Source organism: Leopardus geoffroyi, chromosome C2 (assembly GCF_018350155.1).
Source record: "Leopardus geoffroyi isolate Oge1 chromosome C2, O.geoffroyi_Oge1_pat1.0, whole genome shotgun sequence".
Taxonomy (NCBI): domain Eukaryota; kingdom Metazoa; phylum Chordata; class Mammalia; order Carnivora; family Felidae; genus Leopardus; species Leopardus geoffroyi.
The window spans coordinates 108,043,391-108,062,220 of NC_059333.1; the positions used below are offsets into that span (position 1 = coordinate 108,043,391).

General features: G+C 48.0%; 1 protein-coding gene and 1 long non-coding RNA gene across 7 annotated transcripts in view; one reads left to right on the plus strand and one right to left on the minus strand.

Annotated features, from left to right (window-relative positions):
* The first annotated feature begins 6,594 nt into the window (after positions 1 to 6,594).
* LOC123611345 lies at positions 6,595 to 10,702 on the plus strand. Its single transcript, XR_006718607.1, has 2 exons — positions 6,595 to 6,823; positions 9,457 to 10,702. It is a non-coding gene; the product is annotated as an uncharacterized LOC123611345 (long non-coding RNA).
* The window catches only part of LEKR1 (leucine, glutamate and lysine rich 1), a 225,113-nt gene continuing 216,964 nt past the window's right edge, over positions 10,682 to 18,830 (minus strand). For all 6 annotated transcript variants that reach the window (XR_006718605.1, XR_006718601.1, XR_006718604.1 and 3 more), the window contains 3 exons: positions 18,397 to 18,648; positions 14,588 to 14,826; positions 10,682 to 13,467 (listed from right to left, as the gene is read on the minus strand). The gene's annotated coding sequence lies outside the window, so the exon portion shown is untranslated. The remainder of the gene's footprint in view (positions 13,468 to 14,587; positions 14,827 to 18,396; positions 18,649 to 18,830) is intronic.

Here is an 18,830-nt window from a genome sequence, read left to right on the forward strand (position 1 = left end):
TTAACCATCCTGATCCTAGGGATCTACTTGACCCACATCACCGAGTCACCTTCTTACAGTGATCACCTCTGACAAGTTGGCCACAGACTGGCTGCTACATCTGAGTAGGGTCTAGGCTCTAAGGGGACTAGCACAGCTTGGGAAGTCCATGGTGGGCCTCCCTCTGTCTGATCAGTGCGAGGCTCAACAGGCAGGCCCTCTCATAATTCTAGTGGGGAGGAGGTAGCAGGGGAGAAGGTCTTCTCATGCCTGTGGGGTTAGTCATTACTTTTCCAATACTATTGCTCCTCCTAGTCCTCTTTCTTGGCTGGTTCTGCTGCTTCTGTCCCCCCACAATCCCCCCTTCTCTTCCTGTCTAGACCTCTCATACATAAAACACCAATTTTAGCCTACCAAACCCAGTCCTTGATCTGCTAAAGGAGAAGGTAAGGGAATGCAGAGGGTATTTTCTCAAGGTAAGAGCTTGCATTACATGGCTATTGTCCTGCTACAAACTCTACCTTTGAATGTGTGAAGCTGAGTGTCACCTTTCCTTTCTCTTTGCATACCTTCAGGAAAGAATCTTCATCCCCGCCCCCGACCCCCACCAGGCAGATGAATGCCTTGGGTGGACTGAATTCATATGTCATAATCCTCATTATTCCTAACAACATCTTTTAAGCAGCTAAAATCTAACCATCCCTAAAGCCAGTCTACCCAGTTGAGCAAAGTGATGGATTCCATTTTTGGTTTGGCTGGTTAGAGGTGGTTTCAGTCACTCGCTCCCCAGAGTCCTGACAGACCTGGTAATAACAGAATCTATGTCACATCATTTATGTGGCATTAAGCACAGCTCCACATGCCAATGGGTTAATTAAATGCATTTGACAGTCAGATTGATGCCATGGCTAGATCCATGACACAAAGCTTGCTTTAAAGAGCTCCTCAAATCCATCCATAAGCCTTTTAAATGCACCACTCCCATTCATGTGGCAGAAGGAAATGAAAGAAAAGGATCCTTCTTTTGGGTTACCTGGGGGCAGAATACCCTCTCCTCCTATTCACCTCTGTGGAGGCTGTACTGAGATCCCATCCTATTCCTCCCTGTTGGCCCTTCCTGCTTCTCTTTACCCCATCAGCATGTTTCAGTTTCTCGTAGTAAAAAGACATTGACAAAAAACTCACCTGGCCTCCCCGACTGTAATTTCCCCTTCTCTGCCCAACCAACTCTTCTGAAACAGTGGGCTATGTACCCACTCTCCCTGCTGCTCTCTTCCCTGACTCCATTTGCTTCTAACTCCTTGTGACCTGGTTTCTGCTCTCATGACCCCATCGAAACTGGGGTCACACGAGTCATCAATGACTTGACTTCCTCATTGTCTATGGTTGCATGCCAGTATTCACGTGCTGGACACCTCTGTGGCATTTTTCACTCTTGATCACTTCCTCACCCTAGAGACCCTTTTCATTTGGACTGCTTGATGACATTTCCCCCCTAGTTTTCTTTTCACTTTTCTGCCCTCTCCTCAGAACCCCTATTTCACCCTTAGAAGCTGGTATCTGTCAGCTTCAGTTCTCACCCGTCCCATGATCTTCTCATTCTGCCTGCTCTCTCTGGACCATCTCAGCCCAGCTCAGTGACTACCTCTATGTTGACCACTTCCAATTGGGCATTTCTAGGCCTCTCTCTGATGGGCTTGGCACCCATGTTCCTAAATGCCTTCCGGAGATCATCCCCGGAAATCCCATGCACATAAAAAACATGTTCAAAACATGCCATCTTCCTCTCCGAATAGTTTCCATTCCTCTAGTCGCTATCGCAGTAAATGGTATCACCAACCATGAAACTGCACGAAGAACCTGGGAATCCTCCTGGATTCCTATTTTCTGTTTCCCTTTCCCTGCTTATTGAGACAACCTTGTACCTGGCAGTATGTAACACACCCCAGAGCAATGTGCATGAATGCATGAATGAACTATGTGGACACAGAAAATCAGGCCTAACTTGAGCCTAAAGCTTTTACAGTTTTTCAAGTCTCTTTCATTAATACAAGGGCGTTGTCCCAGACAATCTTCAACTCTGATGATTTATGATTCCAGACTACTCCAGTCTGACACCTTAGGGGCTTAACCACCATTCCTTCCTATTCACATAAATCTATTGTTCCTTCTCCAGCCTGTCCCGCCCAGGAAAAGAGGAGAGAGGCCCCGTGATAAAAAAAAAAAAAAAAAAGTAGAACTTCAAACATAAACTACTTCACAGAACCCATTTCACTCTGATAAGAGGTTCTGATGTATCTCTGCAGCCACCATGAGTCACGGTGAGAGTTGGAAAAGGAGGAAGAGGAGAGGGCTGGGTGGGAGCAGCTAGTGGAAAGATAAACAGAGACCATTTCTCTTGTCTCTGTAGTGCCAGGTCCCGTAACCCTGTGTAAGTCTCGCCCAGTACCGCACTGGGGAAAGTACCTTCCCTCTTGTTCTGCCTGACTTCCGTCTGGAAATGAGTATCGTGTTTGTCTCATGAACGCCTATGTGCCTAGCACTTTCACCTCTCAAAATATTGCACAAACATTTATTTGAGTGCCTTCCACGTGCAGTGACCATGCTAAGCAATGTGCACCTTATCTCATTTAAACTCTGCAACCTAGCAGTAAGTCCTGTTTTATCTCCTTTTTTGCAGACCGGGGAACTACAACTTAGAGACCTTAGCCAAGTATCACTAAGGCCATCCAGCTAGTGGTGTAGTCCTGCAAATCATCAAATCAAAGCCAGGTCTGTCTCATTCTATGCCCAAGTCTGGAGCAGGCATGGTTACACTGCTTCTGATGCATACATTTAGTATATAGTATCCAGGAGCTTGATAAATGTTTAAGTACCTAAACCAGGCCAATAAGAGCTGGATCTGGTCCCAGGTGTCAGAATTCAGAAATGCAGCTTTGGTCACTTCCCATTGCCTCTTTGGCTCTATTTCCTCATCTGTAAAATGGAGGCATGAGACAGACGCTCTCTAAGGAGCTCTAAGCATTTTGTGGCTCTCTTCCAATGCTGCAGTGTCCCTGAGGTGCTGCCAGGAAACAGACAAGGGCCTAAACCAGAGGAGCTCCAATCTCCGCGGACAGCCACCCCCGCCCCAAGGCTGGCTGGCGCATGCGCGGCCTCAGGCCGCCCGCGCCCGGAGCCTCTCCACGCATGCGCTAGCTCTGGTCGCCGGGGAGGCTGTGCAGGGATCGTCCGCGACTCCCCCCCACCCCCCTGAGGCAATCAGTGTACCACGGGGGGACGGGGTGCGCCTGCCTGGACCGAGCCCACAGGGGAGGCGCCTGGCCCTCATTAGGAAAGGCCAGAGCCTCTCCCCAGGCCCCTGGGAGAGCTGTGCCCCGTGCGGGAGGGCGTGTTCCGGCCCGGACGCCCTCGCGCTGGACGTGCCGGGAGGCACAGAGAGGCCGTTATGTCCGAGCACAGATGGAACCGCTCTCGCGGCGCAGGGGCCTAGGGCGTGGAGGAGGGGAGCTCCCGCCCCGCCGACGCGGAAAGCGGGCGGGTTTTCTTCTCCATTAAAATGAAAATTTCTAACGTCACGGAAGACTTTTATCTGGCGAGGGGTGGGGACTGGGAGTCGTGAGGCGTCACCTGATAGTACAAGCTACTCAAGGGCAGCAGGCAGTGCAGGGAGAAGCCCGCCCATCATTCCTGCTTACGGATGAATAACAAAACCCAGGCAGCTATTTTTACACACTGGTTGAAGCGCGCGCGCGCGTGTGTTGGGGTGACAGGGGAGAGGACGTGGGGGAGAGAACACGTGCAGCCTTTTCCCTACTCATCCTGTGATCTTATTCCTCTTCCTGCTGCAGAGTCCCTCCTCAGAACTTAAGAATTTTTAGGGTTTTGTTTTTTGTTTTTTTGTTTTTTGAAATCAGAGAAGGAAAAAGGATGCAAATCCAAAAGTTACCTGCACGGCGAAAACAAATGAGATATCAGCATTTTGATTTTGCCCTTGTTGATCCCCTCCGTCCTTCCTGCACTTTGCTAACTTTTGATGTCCAAGTCGGAGGTTATCTGGCCTCTAGGCCAGTTGCAGGTGGGATGGCCTCTAGGAGGTTTGGATCAGTGGGCTGGAGGGGGCAAGAAAGTGGGGCCCTTCCACCAACTGGCTCTTCCAAGTTGTCACGGTTAAGTGAATGACTTTGTCCTGCTAGGACTTAAAGTCCTGCCTCCCCAGACAGGAATTTTCAGGCCATGCTAAGTGCTGGAAAGGCAGAAAGTTGTCCAGAAAGGGTGGTTGCCTTGGATTTTCAGCTGGTCTGAGCCAGCCAGTCTGTGTGTTCGCTCTGCTCTGTCAGAATAAATGCAGTGCTGAGCTCACCACTCCCGGGGGATGTGATGTGGGAGAGAGCTGCTTGCGGAATCGCTGCTGACATCAATTCACTTCAGATTACTCAGTTTACTTTGATTTCGTTTAACTTCATTCTATTTTCTGGAAGTCTGGAAAAGGAGATACTAAAAATAATTTTAAAAGTTAAACTGGGCATGAAATAACCCCTAAAATTAAAGCAAGGTTGTAGAGGTTTGCTTAGGTGACTTAGTTTTCTGTTAAAGAACTATGGAGACAAAAAAAAAAAAAAAAAAAAAGCAAAAGAAAACCTTCATGGAGGAGGAGAGGATACCTGGAAACCTCTTTAATTTTTCACTTCTAAGATTCACCAGATCAGAATAAGTATATAGGGTGAGAATGTGTGGAGCTGGTGAAAGGGGGTGGGGGTGAGTTTTAAATGTGCTTCATCTGTGACTGACTAATGTCTCCAACAACGGGAAGAAAGTACTCTTTGCTCTTCTGCAAAGGGAAGTTAGAATTCAAAGTTATGGAGAAGCCACCTCCCCTGAAATCCTCCACTGCCGCCTAGGTTCCAGCACAGCTGGGCTCTTTGATATCCGTCCACATCTTCCAATGGCACGTTCTTCCTTGACGGGAAGATGGTGTTTTATTAAGGAGATAATACAATTCAGGGCTCCTTCGTAACAGAAAACCCCCAAACACCCACATTATCTGCATGCCAGTTCCTTCTTAGACAAGTTTGAGGGGAGACCCTCGAGGTATCATTATTACTGTTTTCACGTATGTGTGTTAATTTTGTTTTTAAAAATCATAGGAGAACTTCCATATTTGAATGGATGCAGAATGGGATGCCTTGGGTGGCTCAGTTGGTTGAGCATCCAACTTCGGCTCAGGTCATGATCTCGCGGTTCATGAATTCGAGCCCCGTGTCCAGCTGTGTGCTGACAGCTCAGAGCCTGGAGCTTGCTTCGGTTTCTGTGTCTCCTTCTCTCTCTGCTCCTCCCCTGCTCACATTCTGTCTCTCTCTCAAACACAAAGATTGAAAAAATTAAAAAAAAAAAAAATTAGATGGATGCAGACCTGAGAGCTTTCAGATGACCAAAAAAACTGGGAGCAAAGCCATCCACATATATCTCAGGGCAAAATTCTCTGCTAGCCCCCTCTCCTCCACCATGCGCTCTACTTCAAATGTGGGCAAGCTGCTCTCCTCTCTAGTCCCTTTTACCAGCCTGTCACTCTGTCCATAACAATTAAACCCAGGTCTGCAACTCAGAAAACCAGGCTTCTGAAAAGATTAGGTCTCCCGAGAGGTTAGTGTCAGTAATCTGCCCTTGTGGAGAGCCTGTCGGATATCGCATTTATTTGTAAGAAAGGAAACAAAATCTAAACCGTCAGAGTTCAAAAAGCAGTTTCTGTTTTGCAATATAGTACCGGAGAAAAGGGTTCCGGAAGTGGCAATTTAATTTGTGTCTAATTTCAGCCAAGTAATTGCAGACTGCTTCCAGCTTGAATGAACAGTGAGGTATAGCTCCCAGTAGTTACTTATTTTAGTGGCACTCCCTCAGGATGAATGTTAGTTATTTTCAGTTGCGTGTGGGAAAACCAAGGTCCGCGGCCAAGCTGTGGCAAGTTGGCTACGCGTGTGTGAGCTGTCAACCACGATACTTAGTTCCACTCAGATTCATTTCTAATTTTCAGTTGGCGTGTGACCTTTTTCTTGTTCAATCTGGGGTCCCGATCACTTCCTCTCTCTGCCTCCTCACCTTCCCACCTCTCTCTACCCACACAGGCAGCTTTGGGCTGAATCCACGTAATAATAACGGCGTGAGTGCCAAGTGGGTTGTATAAAATCCTTAGGGAGAGATGTGAAATGAAGCACATTGTTCTTCAGGGCTCTTCGGGACCAGAGTGTACCCATCAACAAAAACAACCTCATAGGCAGTGAAATTATATGTCTCTCTCTATAATTTATGCAGAATGGGATGATGCTGGGATTGTGTCTTAAATAGCTCTCATGTATGTGGTAAGCAGCCTCTAAAATGACCCCAGTGATCATCACCTGCGAGTATTCACACCCTGTGTAAACCCCCTCACCTGTGGGCATGTAGGCTGGACCTGGTGAGTTTCTTTCAACAGAATGGACAAAAGTGATGGGATGTCATTTCTGAGATCAGATTACAAAAAGACCGTGTCTTTCTCTCGACCTCTCTCCCTGTTTCTCTCTCTGTCTCTGTCATCTGTCTTTCTCTCTCTTTCTCTCTCTCTCTGCCAGCTGCCAAGTTGTGAGCTGCCCTATGGAGAGGCCCATGTGGCAAGGAACTGATGTCTCTAGCAAGCAGCCAGCGAGGACCTGAGATTGGCCGACGGCCAGGCGAGTGAGCCTGGAAGGTGATCCTCCCCCAGTCGAACCTTGAGGTAACTGCGGCCCTGGCTGATACCTGGATTGCAGCCCGTGAGACCTTGAGTCAGAGGACCGCTAAACCATGCCTGGATTCCTGACCCGCAGGAATGGTGAGAGAATACATGTCTGTTGTTTTAAGCACCTAAGTTTTGGGGTGATTTGTCATGCAGGAAGAGAACCTCTAATACTAACACCAGTACCCAAAGCAGGTAGTGAAGGGCCTGCGTGAGCCACCAGTGCCGTCTCCAGTCTCACCTCCTGCTATAGCCCCACCATCACCCGTGTGCCATTACTTTTTGGTCACACCTTATTCTTAGGTGTCTTCGTGACTCTGTATAAGCTACTTTTTCTGCCCAAAACAACCAGTCTCCTCTTCTCCAGATAAATTCTTGCTTACCCCTTGACCCCGGGCTTAGATGTGCCTCCTGGAAAGCCTTCCTGATTCAGTCAGGCAGAGCTCCTGTCCCTTGCCTTGGGGACACGGCACCTTGCCCCTGCCTGTGCTGTAGCACACCGCACTGTGCTATCCTGATTGATGGGCCTGCTAGGCTGCAACTCCTGGGGGGAAGGACACTTTTCTTCACCTTCTGGTCCCTAGTGCCTAGCATAGCATAGTGATAAAACACCACTCCTGAGATGGGCCAGTGGCTGTTTTGTAGAAGCCAGGATCCCAGCAGGAGGGCATCTGGTAGCTAACTGAATTCCTAGTTGAGGCGGGAATCTTAGAATAGCATCCCCTAAGTGTGTAGTAAAAGAATATGTGGATTAATCGGACAATACCTGAATTTTGAGCACTCAGCACATCCAATGCTATGGCAGCTCACAGTGTTGTTAAGCCCTCTTGGTCTCGTCCCAACCCTTCAGCCCTTCAGTTAAGGTCATGGGAGCTCGGAAGTTGACAATCCTGTAATCTGAGTTGTTATCACATTTCAACTCATGACCTTTGAATTGATATGTTCCAGGCATCACGGACGTTCCTCCACTTCATTTTTAGAGAAAGCTAGAGAGAAATCATGAAGGCATCCATAGGGACGAACCTGAAAAAGAGAACGTTGTATTTGTATCTCAGAGAGTAATCTAGCCCATGAAGAGAGGGCTTATTGCTGGGGAGGTTGTTGGAAGATCGTACACGTGTGGAATAGACTGTAAGCCTATCTGTTCCATCACCACGTTGTGACAATTGTTGGTCCTAAATAGAATTTTGCCCCTTTCTCTCCCTCATTGCTCTCCTCCTAGTCTTGAATTCACGTGTAATGGCTTCCTAACTGGTCTTATGACATCCACTTAGGACCCTTTCCAAGTTTTTCTCTACAGGGCAGCATTTTGAAATGCATATTTGATCACATTGCCCATCCGCTTAAACACTTCGGCACCTCCCCTGGCCAGCTCTGCCTTGAGCCCAGCCTTGTGGTGTATCCTGCCCGCCTTGCTGTCTGTGCTCTGGTCACACTTGAGTCTCTTCATGGCTTTGAAGACACAGACACCATCCCACCGCAGGGAGACCCAGGACCCACCTGGCCTAGTTAATCCTATTGTTCCTTCAGATTTTATTTCACTCATCATGTCCTCAGAGATTTCCCTGACATCTCTTATTAAACCAAACCCCTTATTACAGTCTCACGTTGCAATGTCACATTAATTCGTGTAGGTATTTGATCCAGGTTTCTCCTTTTCTATTGTGGAAGTTCCATGAGGGCAGGGACCATGTCTGTTTTTGCTGACACCGTATTTTTGGTAGCTGGCCTGACCCGGCAAAGGGCAGGCGCTCAGTTAGTATGTGTTGAGTGAAGAAATGAATTACGAGTGCTACTGAGGGTGGTATATGGGGGAAACGCGGGGCAAATGGGCATTTAATGGAACCTAAAGCTGGGGCACAGGAAGAGAATTTGAATGTACACCCTCCTAAAAGAGGATGTTGGAGTTTCTTTAGACTAATTATAAAATTTGCAGAGTGCACAACATCTGTAGTTGTGTGTAACTCCCCTTCCCCCCAGGCCGAAACAGCCTCAGGGAAAACCACAGATTTCAGGTCAGTCCCCGCGCCCTCCAGCCACACTGCTCTGCCTCTGGGGGTGTGGGGGGGAAGTGAGAGGGGGTGGCATTCGTGCCAGCTCTCCTTTGCCAAGGGGGAAGGGCTGACTTGGGCAGAGACCTGTCGGGCCCCCTTTCTTAGGGGCTCCAGTGTTTGTACCCTTTCTTGAGTGGCATCTCTCCTAGCACATTGGTAGCAGGTAAAGTCCCTTCACCTTATTCCTGAATCTTCAACTGACAAGCCTAGGGCCTGCCAGTGGTTTCATTTCCCAACTCCTGTTTCTTCCAGAGCCCAGGCAGCTTGACAGGACTCACTCAGGGCAGCAGCCATTCTTCCGACAAATATTTACTTCCAGAGAGAGAGACAGAGACAGAGACAGAGACAGAGACAGAGAGACAGAGAGGGAGAGAGAGAGAGAGGAACAAGATGATGCCCTCACCCCAGGAGCTTGTCATCTTCTGGGTTCTTTTCAGCTACCTTCACCTCGGCTGTCAGGCCCGGGCTGAGAATTTGTCTTCTCTACACTAATTTTTGCCAAGAGGCAGGAGTTTAGAAGAACATTAATCTGTTTTCCTTCCAGCTTTGCCTACACAGATGACAATATTACTACTCTCAGGCTTTTAAAGTGAAAGTCAACACAGAGATCACAGAGTCCAGGAGGGCTCCTGAATCATTTGAGATAATTATTTTATCTTATTTTTTTCTTCTTAGGTCCTCCATATCTGTGAATCAGCGATGTGGGAAATGGGGGCTTCAGAAAAATTAAGGGAGGCTTGAAGTGAGCAAAGCTGAGCAGAGTGTGGGCAGCAGCCGAGGGCTGCCACAGTGGGAAAATCAGGCAGTGCGTCATGTGAGGGAGCTCCTGGCGGTGTCTGCCTCTTTCAGCAGCATCCACATAGGCTGGGACAGTCAGATCACTGTGCCTTGGGCAGGGATGAAAACACCCAGCACTGCCAGAGTACTCCAGAGGGGTGTGGTATCAGGATGGCCTGTGCCAGCCTCATTTATTTGCCTCAGTCATTTGAACAAAGCAGTTGCTGGACTAACTGTGCTGTGGCAAAAACCCACGACAAATCCAAATGTCTCTTTCCTACTGCCTTTGCTCCCACAGCACAGCGCTGATACCTTCTTAGTGGAATGGACCTCATCCCATGGCAATTGATGGATGAGCTGTCCCTTCCCTGGGCTGGGGGTTCCTCCAGGCAGGAATCTTGGCTTGGTTTCTTCCATGTCTCCAGAGCCCGGCACAGGACCGGGAGTCTAGTAAGTTTCTGATGAATAAATGAATGGCTGTATGGACATATGGGATGCACATGAGGCTCCTGTAGTGGGAACATGTTTCATAGTACAGTAATCTGTTGGTTCCCTACAGCGTGTAGGACCCAAAGAATGAACAATTTGTCCTTTCTAGGAAAGGCATGTTTCCTGTGGGGACTGCATAAGGGAAGGTGACTGCAAGTTGAGGATCAGGGCGAGCAGAGGTAGACAAAGGCCCCTGGAAAATGACACAGAAATGGAGGAGGTGTTCATCCCAGGGAGACTCCAGGGCATCCAGGCGGAGCTCTGATTCTCCAAGAAATCCACAGACAGTGCCTGGGAACAGGGCTGGGGGAGGCGGGTTCTCAGGGAGCCATATTTCAGTCTCCACAAAGACCCCCAGGTGGACTCCCACGCTTTCCCTCATCTTTCCACTAGGGGGCAGGCAGAGGCAGGAGAAGAGGTGAGATGGTGGCCAGTCGGCTCCCAGGATGGGCTCATCAGGCAGCAGTACTCCCAGGCTCACGTCCAAGACACTGGGCTGTTTGTATTACTCAGACAACAAGGCCAGGCCTCTCTTCCTGCCTGTCGTGGCCTCTGTGATTTTATATGATGTGGCTTGTGACATCAGATACCACGCGACCATGGTAACCAAAATATACAGCTTGGTGTGAATGTTAATAAACAGGAGAAAAAGTGATCCCCGGTTTACTTCTTTTACTGACCATTTGTGGTTTTTCTATTCATGTCTCATGTATCCTTTATTATCCAGAACAATCAAGGTGTACCTGAATTCCACCACTTTTTAAAATGAAAGGGTAAATGAGGAAAATGTGCCCTGGTCTCCTGTTCATCTAGCCTTGAAAATATCAACTCATTTCCTCACGTGTGAGCGACCACTTCCTCTTGATATCCTGCCCAGCCCTCCTCTTGTGTACCAACACACCATTTCAAGGGAAAATTATTTTCTTGATAATTCCCACATGCCTTGGAAAGTCACTTCCTCCTAAGAAATTCCAGGTGATGGGAACCCTTAATTGGTTTAAGTTTTTTCTAATCACCAAGGATTCAATAAAAACACAACTTTCCTTCTACACAAGTCATCCTCTCATAGAAATTAGTGGGCCCATAGATACGGGCCTAAAATAACCAAACTGAGCATAAAGGAATACACATTTCACCAGGCCAGACCACAGAAATGAGAGTCTCTGTGTAGAAAGGAGAGTTGCTTCATACAAAACCGGAGGATTTCAAAGTAGCATTCTCCTGCCTGCAGAGAATGTCCGATTAGAAGCCCACCAGTGCCGGATAACCTTAATAGAAAGTTTTGCTTTAACGAAGTTAAAGACTCTTCAGTGAATCGCATCTTTAATTGGAATGAGAACAAACAACCATGAGCCAAGGCGAATGGAAGAACTGGCCTAAAAGCAATGGTTTTCCAGTGGAGTCAGAATTCTTCTGCAAACCTTTCATGCTGCAGTCTTTTTTGAATGCTACCCCTGATTTCATTCCGATAGTAATCACAGTTGAGAGATATCTTTTGAAGATAAAGCATGATGCCGAGTTACTTTAATGGTTTGCAAACTGCTCTCAAGAATTACGTAAAAAATATGCACTTCCAATGATACCATGGATTAGTTCATCTAAAATTGTTGGATTTCCAATTAAAAACATAAACGGGCTTGGATATATTTGGACACAGATGTTGCTGGAGTTTCCAGATTCCATTGTTTAAAGGTATTCCATAAATATGACAAAAAGTGTGGAGAAGGCATCCATCTGATTGAGTATTCAGGCTTACAAAGAAAGTAATTACAAGGCCAGAGCCTGGGAGTTGGCCCTCATTCATCTAAATTCCCTTTCACATACCAACATAGCTTGCCCTTGATTTTTTAAATGTAAGCAAGGGACATTGATGTAGCCTGAATAAACCAGTCTTTCAAATATTCTGAGGAGTCTGGAATCAGGAATGACATACACTTGAAGGAATACACTTAAGTAAATATGGTGGTTTTAAAAATAATGTCTTCCCTTCCTACTGAGCTAAATTTTGATCTTCTTTCTAGGGAACTTTTGTTTGCCAGGTCCTTTGGAGAGTGCTGGCTCTCCCTGCCCTCCTGTTTCTGAGTCTTCCCACTGACCTTCCCACCAGGCCCTTGGTGTCTCCACCGTGGCCTCTCTGGTCTGCCACCATCTCTGCTGCCCAGGCGACCTCCAGCCTTCCTCGCCTTTCTCTGAGGGCAGGGGCCTCTCTACTCTTCCTGACAAAGCACTTTCAGTCAACTCTTGGATTTCTTCACGGGTGATTAAACTGTCTGTGTGTATTCAGGACCCTTCTCCTCTTTCTGTGTCCGGCTGCTGACCTCTCTCTGAGTTCATTGTCAGAGGAGAAAGTGCACAGGGCAGTCCATCTGACTACTTGTTAGTAGCTCTGGTAAAGATTTGGTCCTGGAGAACATTTGGGCTGTTGAAATATTAGTACATCTTCAAAGCATCTGACTTTTTGCCTGGGTAGTTTTCTGAGTCGCTGTTACCGAGTGAGGCAGACGCACCGGAGAGGAAACAACACCTGATAGCCTGTGGGTTGTAACCACTAGCATCTGCCTGGAACCTTGCCAATGTGGGTAGTTTCGCCATTAAGCTCCACAGGGCTCCTCATAGCCCGTGATTCCTCATAAGAGTAGGTATGGTCTTTTTGCTTGGAAATAGGAAAGAGAGAAAAATGAAGCACAGGGGGTTTTGCTCAGTGACCAGAAGACAAGCCAGGACTAACGCTTTAAGCCCAAACCCTCTTTACAGAGATTTTGGCCACAGGACACCTAACCCCCCTGTAACTCTCTGGACTCCCGGGGCAAACTCACCTCCCACGCCCAGCGCGCATGCTCCAAGGCCCAGGTCACGTGAGAGTTCCGCCGCATGCAGGCATCACCCCTTTCACCGAACATTGTTGCACGTGCCTGCTGTGCCTCTCAAAATGACATTTTCGTCATTTGCTTACTTGTGCACAATTCCTATCACTCTCACGTGATTGCAGGTGTTTGGAGCACGGGGATGGTGCCTTCTGTGTCTGCATGCCCCGAAGCACGGGACACGGTGAGAGTTTTAGTGAAAGTACGAGGAAAGGGAGGTGTGATGGATGCTTTCCTCGCCTTCTCTTACATCCTTTGGATGCCACCTTACTTACCTATGATAACTGTATCTCCCCCTCCCCACCTCCCCCCCCCCCCCCCAGCATTTCTCAGCATTATGTTCAGCTTCCGCCTGTTCCATAATGTACCATTGGTGTGGCCTGTATTTGTTTTGCTCTTTGTGCATCTAACCTTTAAATGGCTGCTGGGTCAGGGCGCCTGGGTGGCTCAGTCGGTTGAACAGCTGACTCTTGATTTCCCCTCAGGTCATGATCCCAAGGTCACATTCGGTGTGGTGCCTGCTTGAGATTCATTTTCTCTCTCTCTCTCCCCCTCCCTAAAATTAAAAAAAAAAAAAAAAAAAAAAAGAATCTAGCTAGCTAGCTAGCTGCCCTGTCTTTGCTCTCTGTCTCATTCTGTAAACTCTTAGGGGACCGAGGTTCCATGGAACCCCCTTGACCTATATCACTGGACAATAAAACCACCAGTGGCTGGACTCTTGAGGGACTTCTGGAGATGGTGGTCTTCTTTCCTGGTGGTCAGAAAAGTGAATCACTCACTACAGCTGATCGCTGATCCTCTTAGAACTCATGGTTACCGGTCTGGGAATTTGTGTTTGTTCCCAGTCACTACTGCACCCTCCCGCGTTATGAATCGCCCACATACATTTTGAATGGTGTGGCTGCAAGTGGGTTGCCGAGAGACCAGAGAATCATTCTCTGCAGGCGAGGTTTCTCAACAGGGACACTCGGAATGCTTTGAGCCTGACGACTTAGTCGTGGTGGCTGCGGTGCGTGTGTTCTGGAAGCTGGTTAGCAGCAGGCCTCGTCTCCACCCTCAAGATGCCCCACAAGCGTCCCCCAGTGCAGCCACTGAACGTGTCTCCAGGCTTGTCAAAGGTCCCCTTTGGGAGGGGAGCAAACACGCTGGTTAGGAGCCAGTACTATGTGGGATGAGGACTGGAGGGAAGGGAATGAGCATCATAACCAGGGGCTCTTCCACTCTTCCCAGTTTTTATGGGTTTGTTTTTGCTTCTGTTTTTTAATGTAACCAGCGTGATGTTCTGCCCTAGTCATTTTGGGGCGAGTCTCCCAAATGCATTTAAATTTTACACTACTTCACCACTTTGTCCCCTTTTTCCCCCTAAGGGCCTTTTTTTTTCTCCCCCCCCCCCCCCCCCCCCACTATTACCACTGGGCTGAGTCCTGCTTTCTGTGGCTCAGTCCCATCTGGTTTGGGGAATTCCAGTGGCTTTCAGAAAACTTTGAGGGGCACATGAGAAACTGTTAGGAGGGACAGCTAGTCGGAGGTGGCAGGGCCACCTGCTGTCCCAGAGCCTGGGGGGCACTGTGCCTGGGGGTCTGCTCCTCCACTTCCCCCATCCTTGAACTAGATTTCTGTCTCTTCCCTGGCATTAATAAGCTGTTGGGGCAATAATTCACACAAACTGAACTTACCAGAAACTAGGCTTACAAGCCAGACAATAGTACTGCTTTAAAATGTGCATCTTTCTGGAGCTGTGACCGGGGTTTGGAATGCAGGGCGGGCAGCATGAGATGTGGTCCAGAGTGCACGTGGGGCCCCGGGGCCAGTGGGCTCCAGGCCCTGGCTGAGTGTCTGGCCCCTTCTGTCTGCCTCAGCTGCCAAGGAGATGACCCCTGTGGGCTGGCTGGGGAGAGAGCTGGCAGGCAGGGATCTGAGAGGAGAGAGAATGGAGAGGCAGCATGATCTTTAGAAACCATTTACAGTTTCTGCTCCATTTAAATGTCAGTGTCCTGAGGCCCAGTGCCTGTTGCCTGTCCTGAGTGGACACCTTCCCAGCATTGCCTCCAGTTACCAGGATGACCAGGAAACTGCAATAGGTCTGGCAAATGTGACATTAGCACAGAGGGAGTGGAGTGGGGCAATCTCATGAGATATTCTCTCTGGGCTGTGGAAAAACCTGATGAAATCGCCCGGCTTCTGAGAAAAGCTCATCTCCCCAGAGATGGGAATTGCCCCTTGCTGCCCTGAGAGAGCTGCTTTCTTGCCGAAGGGGGCTGAGTGCCCCGGCAGGCTCTAGTTCCTCAGACTCCCCTGCCCTCCTTCCCCTTCGGATCCCCCTCTTCCACCCTCACACAATTTACTCGGGGGTCTTGTCACCCACATTTGCTAACACTGAGTCTCTCTGGAGTGCCTCTTGGCATTCTGTGCTTGCTTAGCGTAGCTTCTAGAACTCAGTGATCGGTAGGGACTTCTAGACACGCAGCTCCAGGCTCATGGCTGCCCTGAGCAATAACCCAGATTGGGTGTGTTCTCCAAGCTTGTCGGCTGGCCGTACCCTGCAGGATACCCCTTCTTTGGAGATGTCTTCTCCTTGATTGGTGTCAAACTTTGACAGATATTTCTTCTAAGTGGACAGCGAATGCCTTTGTAAAGTTTGTTATTTCCCCTAACAGAGAGGAAAAAGTATGGAACGTTGTGGCCTCCATGTTTTCAAGCGATGAAAGCAGAACACCGTCTCTTTTTCCATGCTGTCAAGGTTCCTGGTGCTGCCTTTTGAGTTCTGTCCATCAGAGGCTGTCTCTGGCTCGAGTTCGGGTAAGAGTGCAGCCAGCCCCCGTAGGCCTGATGGCCGGCCCTCAGGGTGTGGAAAAGCATCGGCTCAACCAGCTTTCCTGTCATGAACCAAGCGGGGCCATAAACTAGCCACACCGAGAAGGCCTTCTTGCCACTGAGTCATTCTGGCTCCCATTGCTAGGCCTTTGTCAGAGTCCTTTGTCACTTTTGAAACTGTTATTTCTTTGGAAATAAAAGAACAGCGTGGCCATGGTTAGTGTTGCTGGTAAGTTCTATTACTAGAGGCACATTTACTGTAATAGAAAAATATGAATCTGATCAGTGTGTTACGAAGCCTATTACTGCCACAACCGTCATCTTTGTCCCCAGACACCACGGTACCTGCACTTCAAAAGCATGTTCTTCAAAAGCCATTGTGCTGGGGAAACAGGATGAACAGTGCTTATATGACGCTGATTTCCTTTAAAAAGGAAAGAGAAGAGAATGAAAAACAGCTGTGCAGTTCCAACAGGGCTCTCTGTGAGCATTTCCACACTGGTCTGCTTCCTCGTTGGTTTTGGTCAGGGATGCTCCATATTTTCTCTGTGTATTTAATTCACATGGTTTCTTGTGAATTGTTCAGCCCTAAGTCAACAGTCTTCATGTCTGTTTAGGTTAAATGTGCCTTTGCCTCCTTACAAGTGTCTCTGCTTTGGGGGGCTTCCATACTTGGTATGAATATCCTCTAAGGACACGAAAAAATGTGGGATAGGGGCCCGGCAATGGGGTCTTGGATCCCTAGGATCAACATGGAGCAGCTTTGTGGATCACTAATTTTACTCGCAGACTTTTCGGAAATGTTTTTGTATTAAATAGTGATGTAACAATGGAGTAGAGCACTCCGTTTCATGAATTTAAAGGTAATGCACAACACTTCAAAGACATGTTATGCTACGGCCGATGCCGTTAGGTACCCCATCAGGGTCCTGCAGTGGGTAGTGTTATGGGTTGAATTGAACCCCACCAAATCTGTTGAAGTCCTAAACCCTACTACCTCAGAATGTGAACCAATTTGGGCAAGAGGGTCATGGCAGGTGTAATTAGTTCAGAGGGGTCATACTGGAGTAGCGTAGGTCCTTACAAAAAGGGGGAAATTTGGACATAGACACGCACACAGGGAGAATGCCATGTGAAGATGGAGGCAGAGATTCGGATGATGTGTTTACAAGCCAAAGAGTGCCAAAGATTACCAGCAAACCCCCAGAAGCTGGGGAAGGGGCCTGGAATATATTCTTTCTCATAGGCTCATAAGGAACCAACGGAGTCAACACATTGATTTCAGACTTCTGGCCTCCGGAACTGTGAGACAATCCGTTTCCATTGTCGAAGCCACTCAGTTTGTAGTACTTTGTTGTGGGAGCTCCGAACAAACAAATCCAAGGTATTTCAGTCTTTTCTCTTGCTGAAGATGCTTCATTGGCAGAGTCTGAGAAGTGCTGAACTGAGTTGTGGAAAGAGCTCAATGTTAGGGTCTGCTAGATCCAGCTTTGGATTCTGGCCACACCACCCACAAGTCACGTGGCCTGGGGCATGGATCCCGATGTCCTATTGTGAGCATTACATGCGAGGCCTCATGTAATAATACCAGCGATGCGACCTGGCAGCTCATTGGGTTCTTAGTAGATGTTATTCTTGTTTGCCCTTTCCACTTTGCCCTTCCTGCCCCCAGGGGTCATTTTGTCTGAGAGATGAGGAGCTCAACTTGTCTCCAGCCACACCGTGAGCTAGTGCAAGGCTGGGTATCAAATTCCAGGCCACTCGACTCCGTATGTGCACTGTGGTTCCCCTTGATGTTGTCTTTCAGGGCTCCCTCCAATAATAAACATTCTCTGCACATTGTCTCCCACAAACAGTTGCAAAGGTGATGAAATGGGTCAGCCTCTAAGCCCGGATGCTCTTTATACCACCTGGTGAGAAGTACCTTATATGGGAAGGTTCTCACACTACCCAGAAAGCCTTCTTAATAGGAGAAATGCCTCTGCTTTATTTTATTCTCTCTACATATTAACATGTAATGGTTAGCATGAGGTAATGACTACCTCATGAAAAGATTATATTTTGTTCAAAAGTGTTTTGCAACATTCATTACAGGATAAAAGGGCTTGGGCCTTTTAAGAAGAAACCAATTAGAATCTGAGGGCTGATCCAAGTTGTAACAACTGTGGAGGCCTGTCCTGCAGGAACTCCAATAGTCCCTTTTAATAAGGATTGATAAGCAAGGGATTAGAGCAAATTAGTTGGTAGTGACTAGTTCCTGATGCAAAACGGCCTGAGTTACATTGTCCTGATGGAACAAAAGTATTGGGGACAAATCGCTTTGCGGATCTAGGAAGGTTGCCTAAGTTATGATTCAGCATGGATAAAGATCAAGGTCTGGAGTCAAACCTGCATGGGCCTTGGTTGCTCCAAGGAAGTTGGACACCATCTGGAAAAGCTACAGGGCCCCTTCCTGGAGCATGCCCCAGTGCTGCAAACATTTGTGGGACATTCAGTTTTCCCCTTCCACTCACTCTCAGGTCCTCCCACCCCAGGGGAAGAGACATCACTTTCTACCTTATTGGCCCTTAAAAAGAAAGCTAGCTTCAAGGAGTGTTTATGACTTCTTTTCTGCTTAATGACCAGAGCTCACTCGGGAAAAAATTATGTGGCTGGAGTGAAGAATACTTACCGGTATAGTCGTACTGGTGGGGGAAACTAAAAATCAGGGCTTACTGAATGCAAAGCACAGTCAGAGTTGGAAAGCCCTGGCTGGGTTTTAGGCTGCCAGCACATGGTCATGGGGTTTGAGTTAGTCACTGGGCTTCTCCCAGCCTCAGTGTCCTTGTGAGCACCCGTGGAAGTAATGGTGCCTACCTCACCGCTGCCTCGTGAACAGTGACAGAGATAACACCCTCCAGCTTCATGCCCTGTGGAAACCGTCCTAGGAATAGAAGGCGATGTTAATATGATAAATTAATGTAGTGACAAAAATACCTAAGCATTTATATCTTTAGAACTTTGTTCTGAATTTTTGAAAATTTTAATGCATTCTAATAAAAAGTGCATTTCATGAACAACGACAAAAAAAAAAGGGGGGTCCTGTTGTAGTTTGTGTTTGAATTT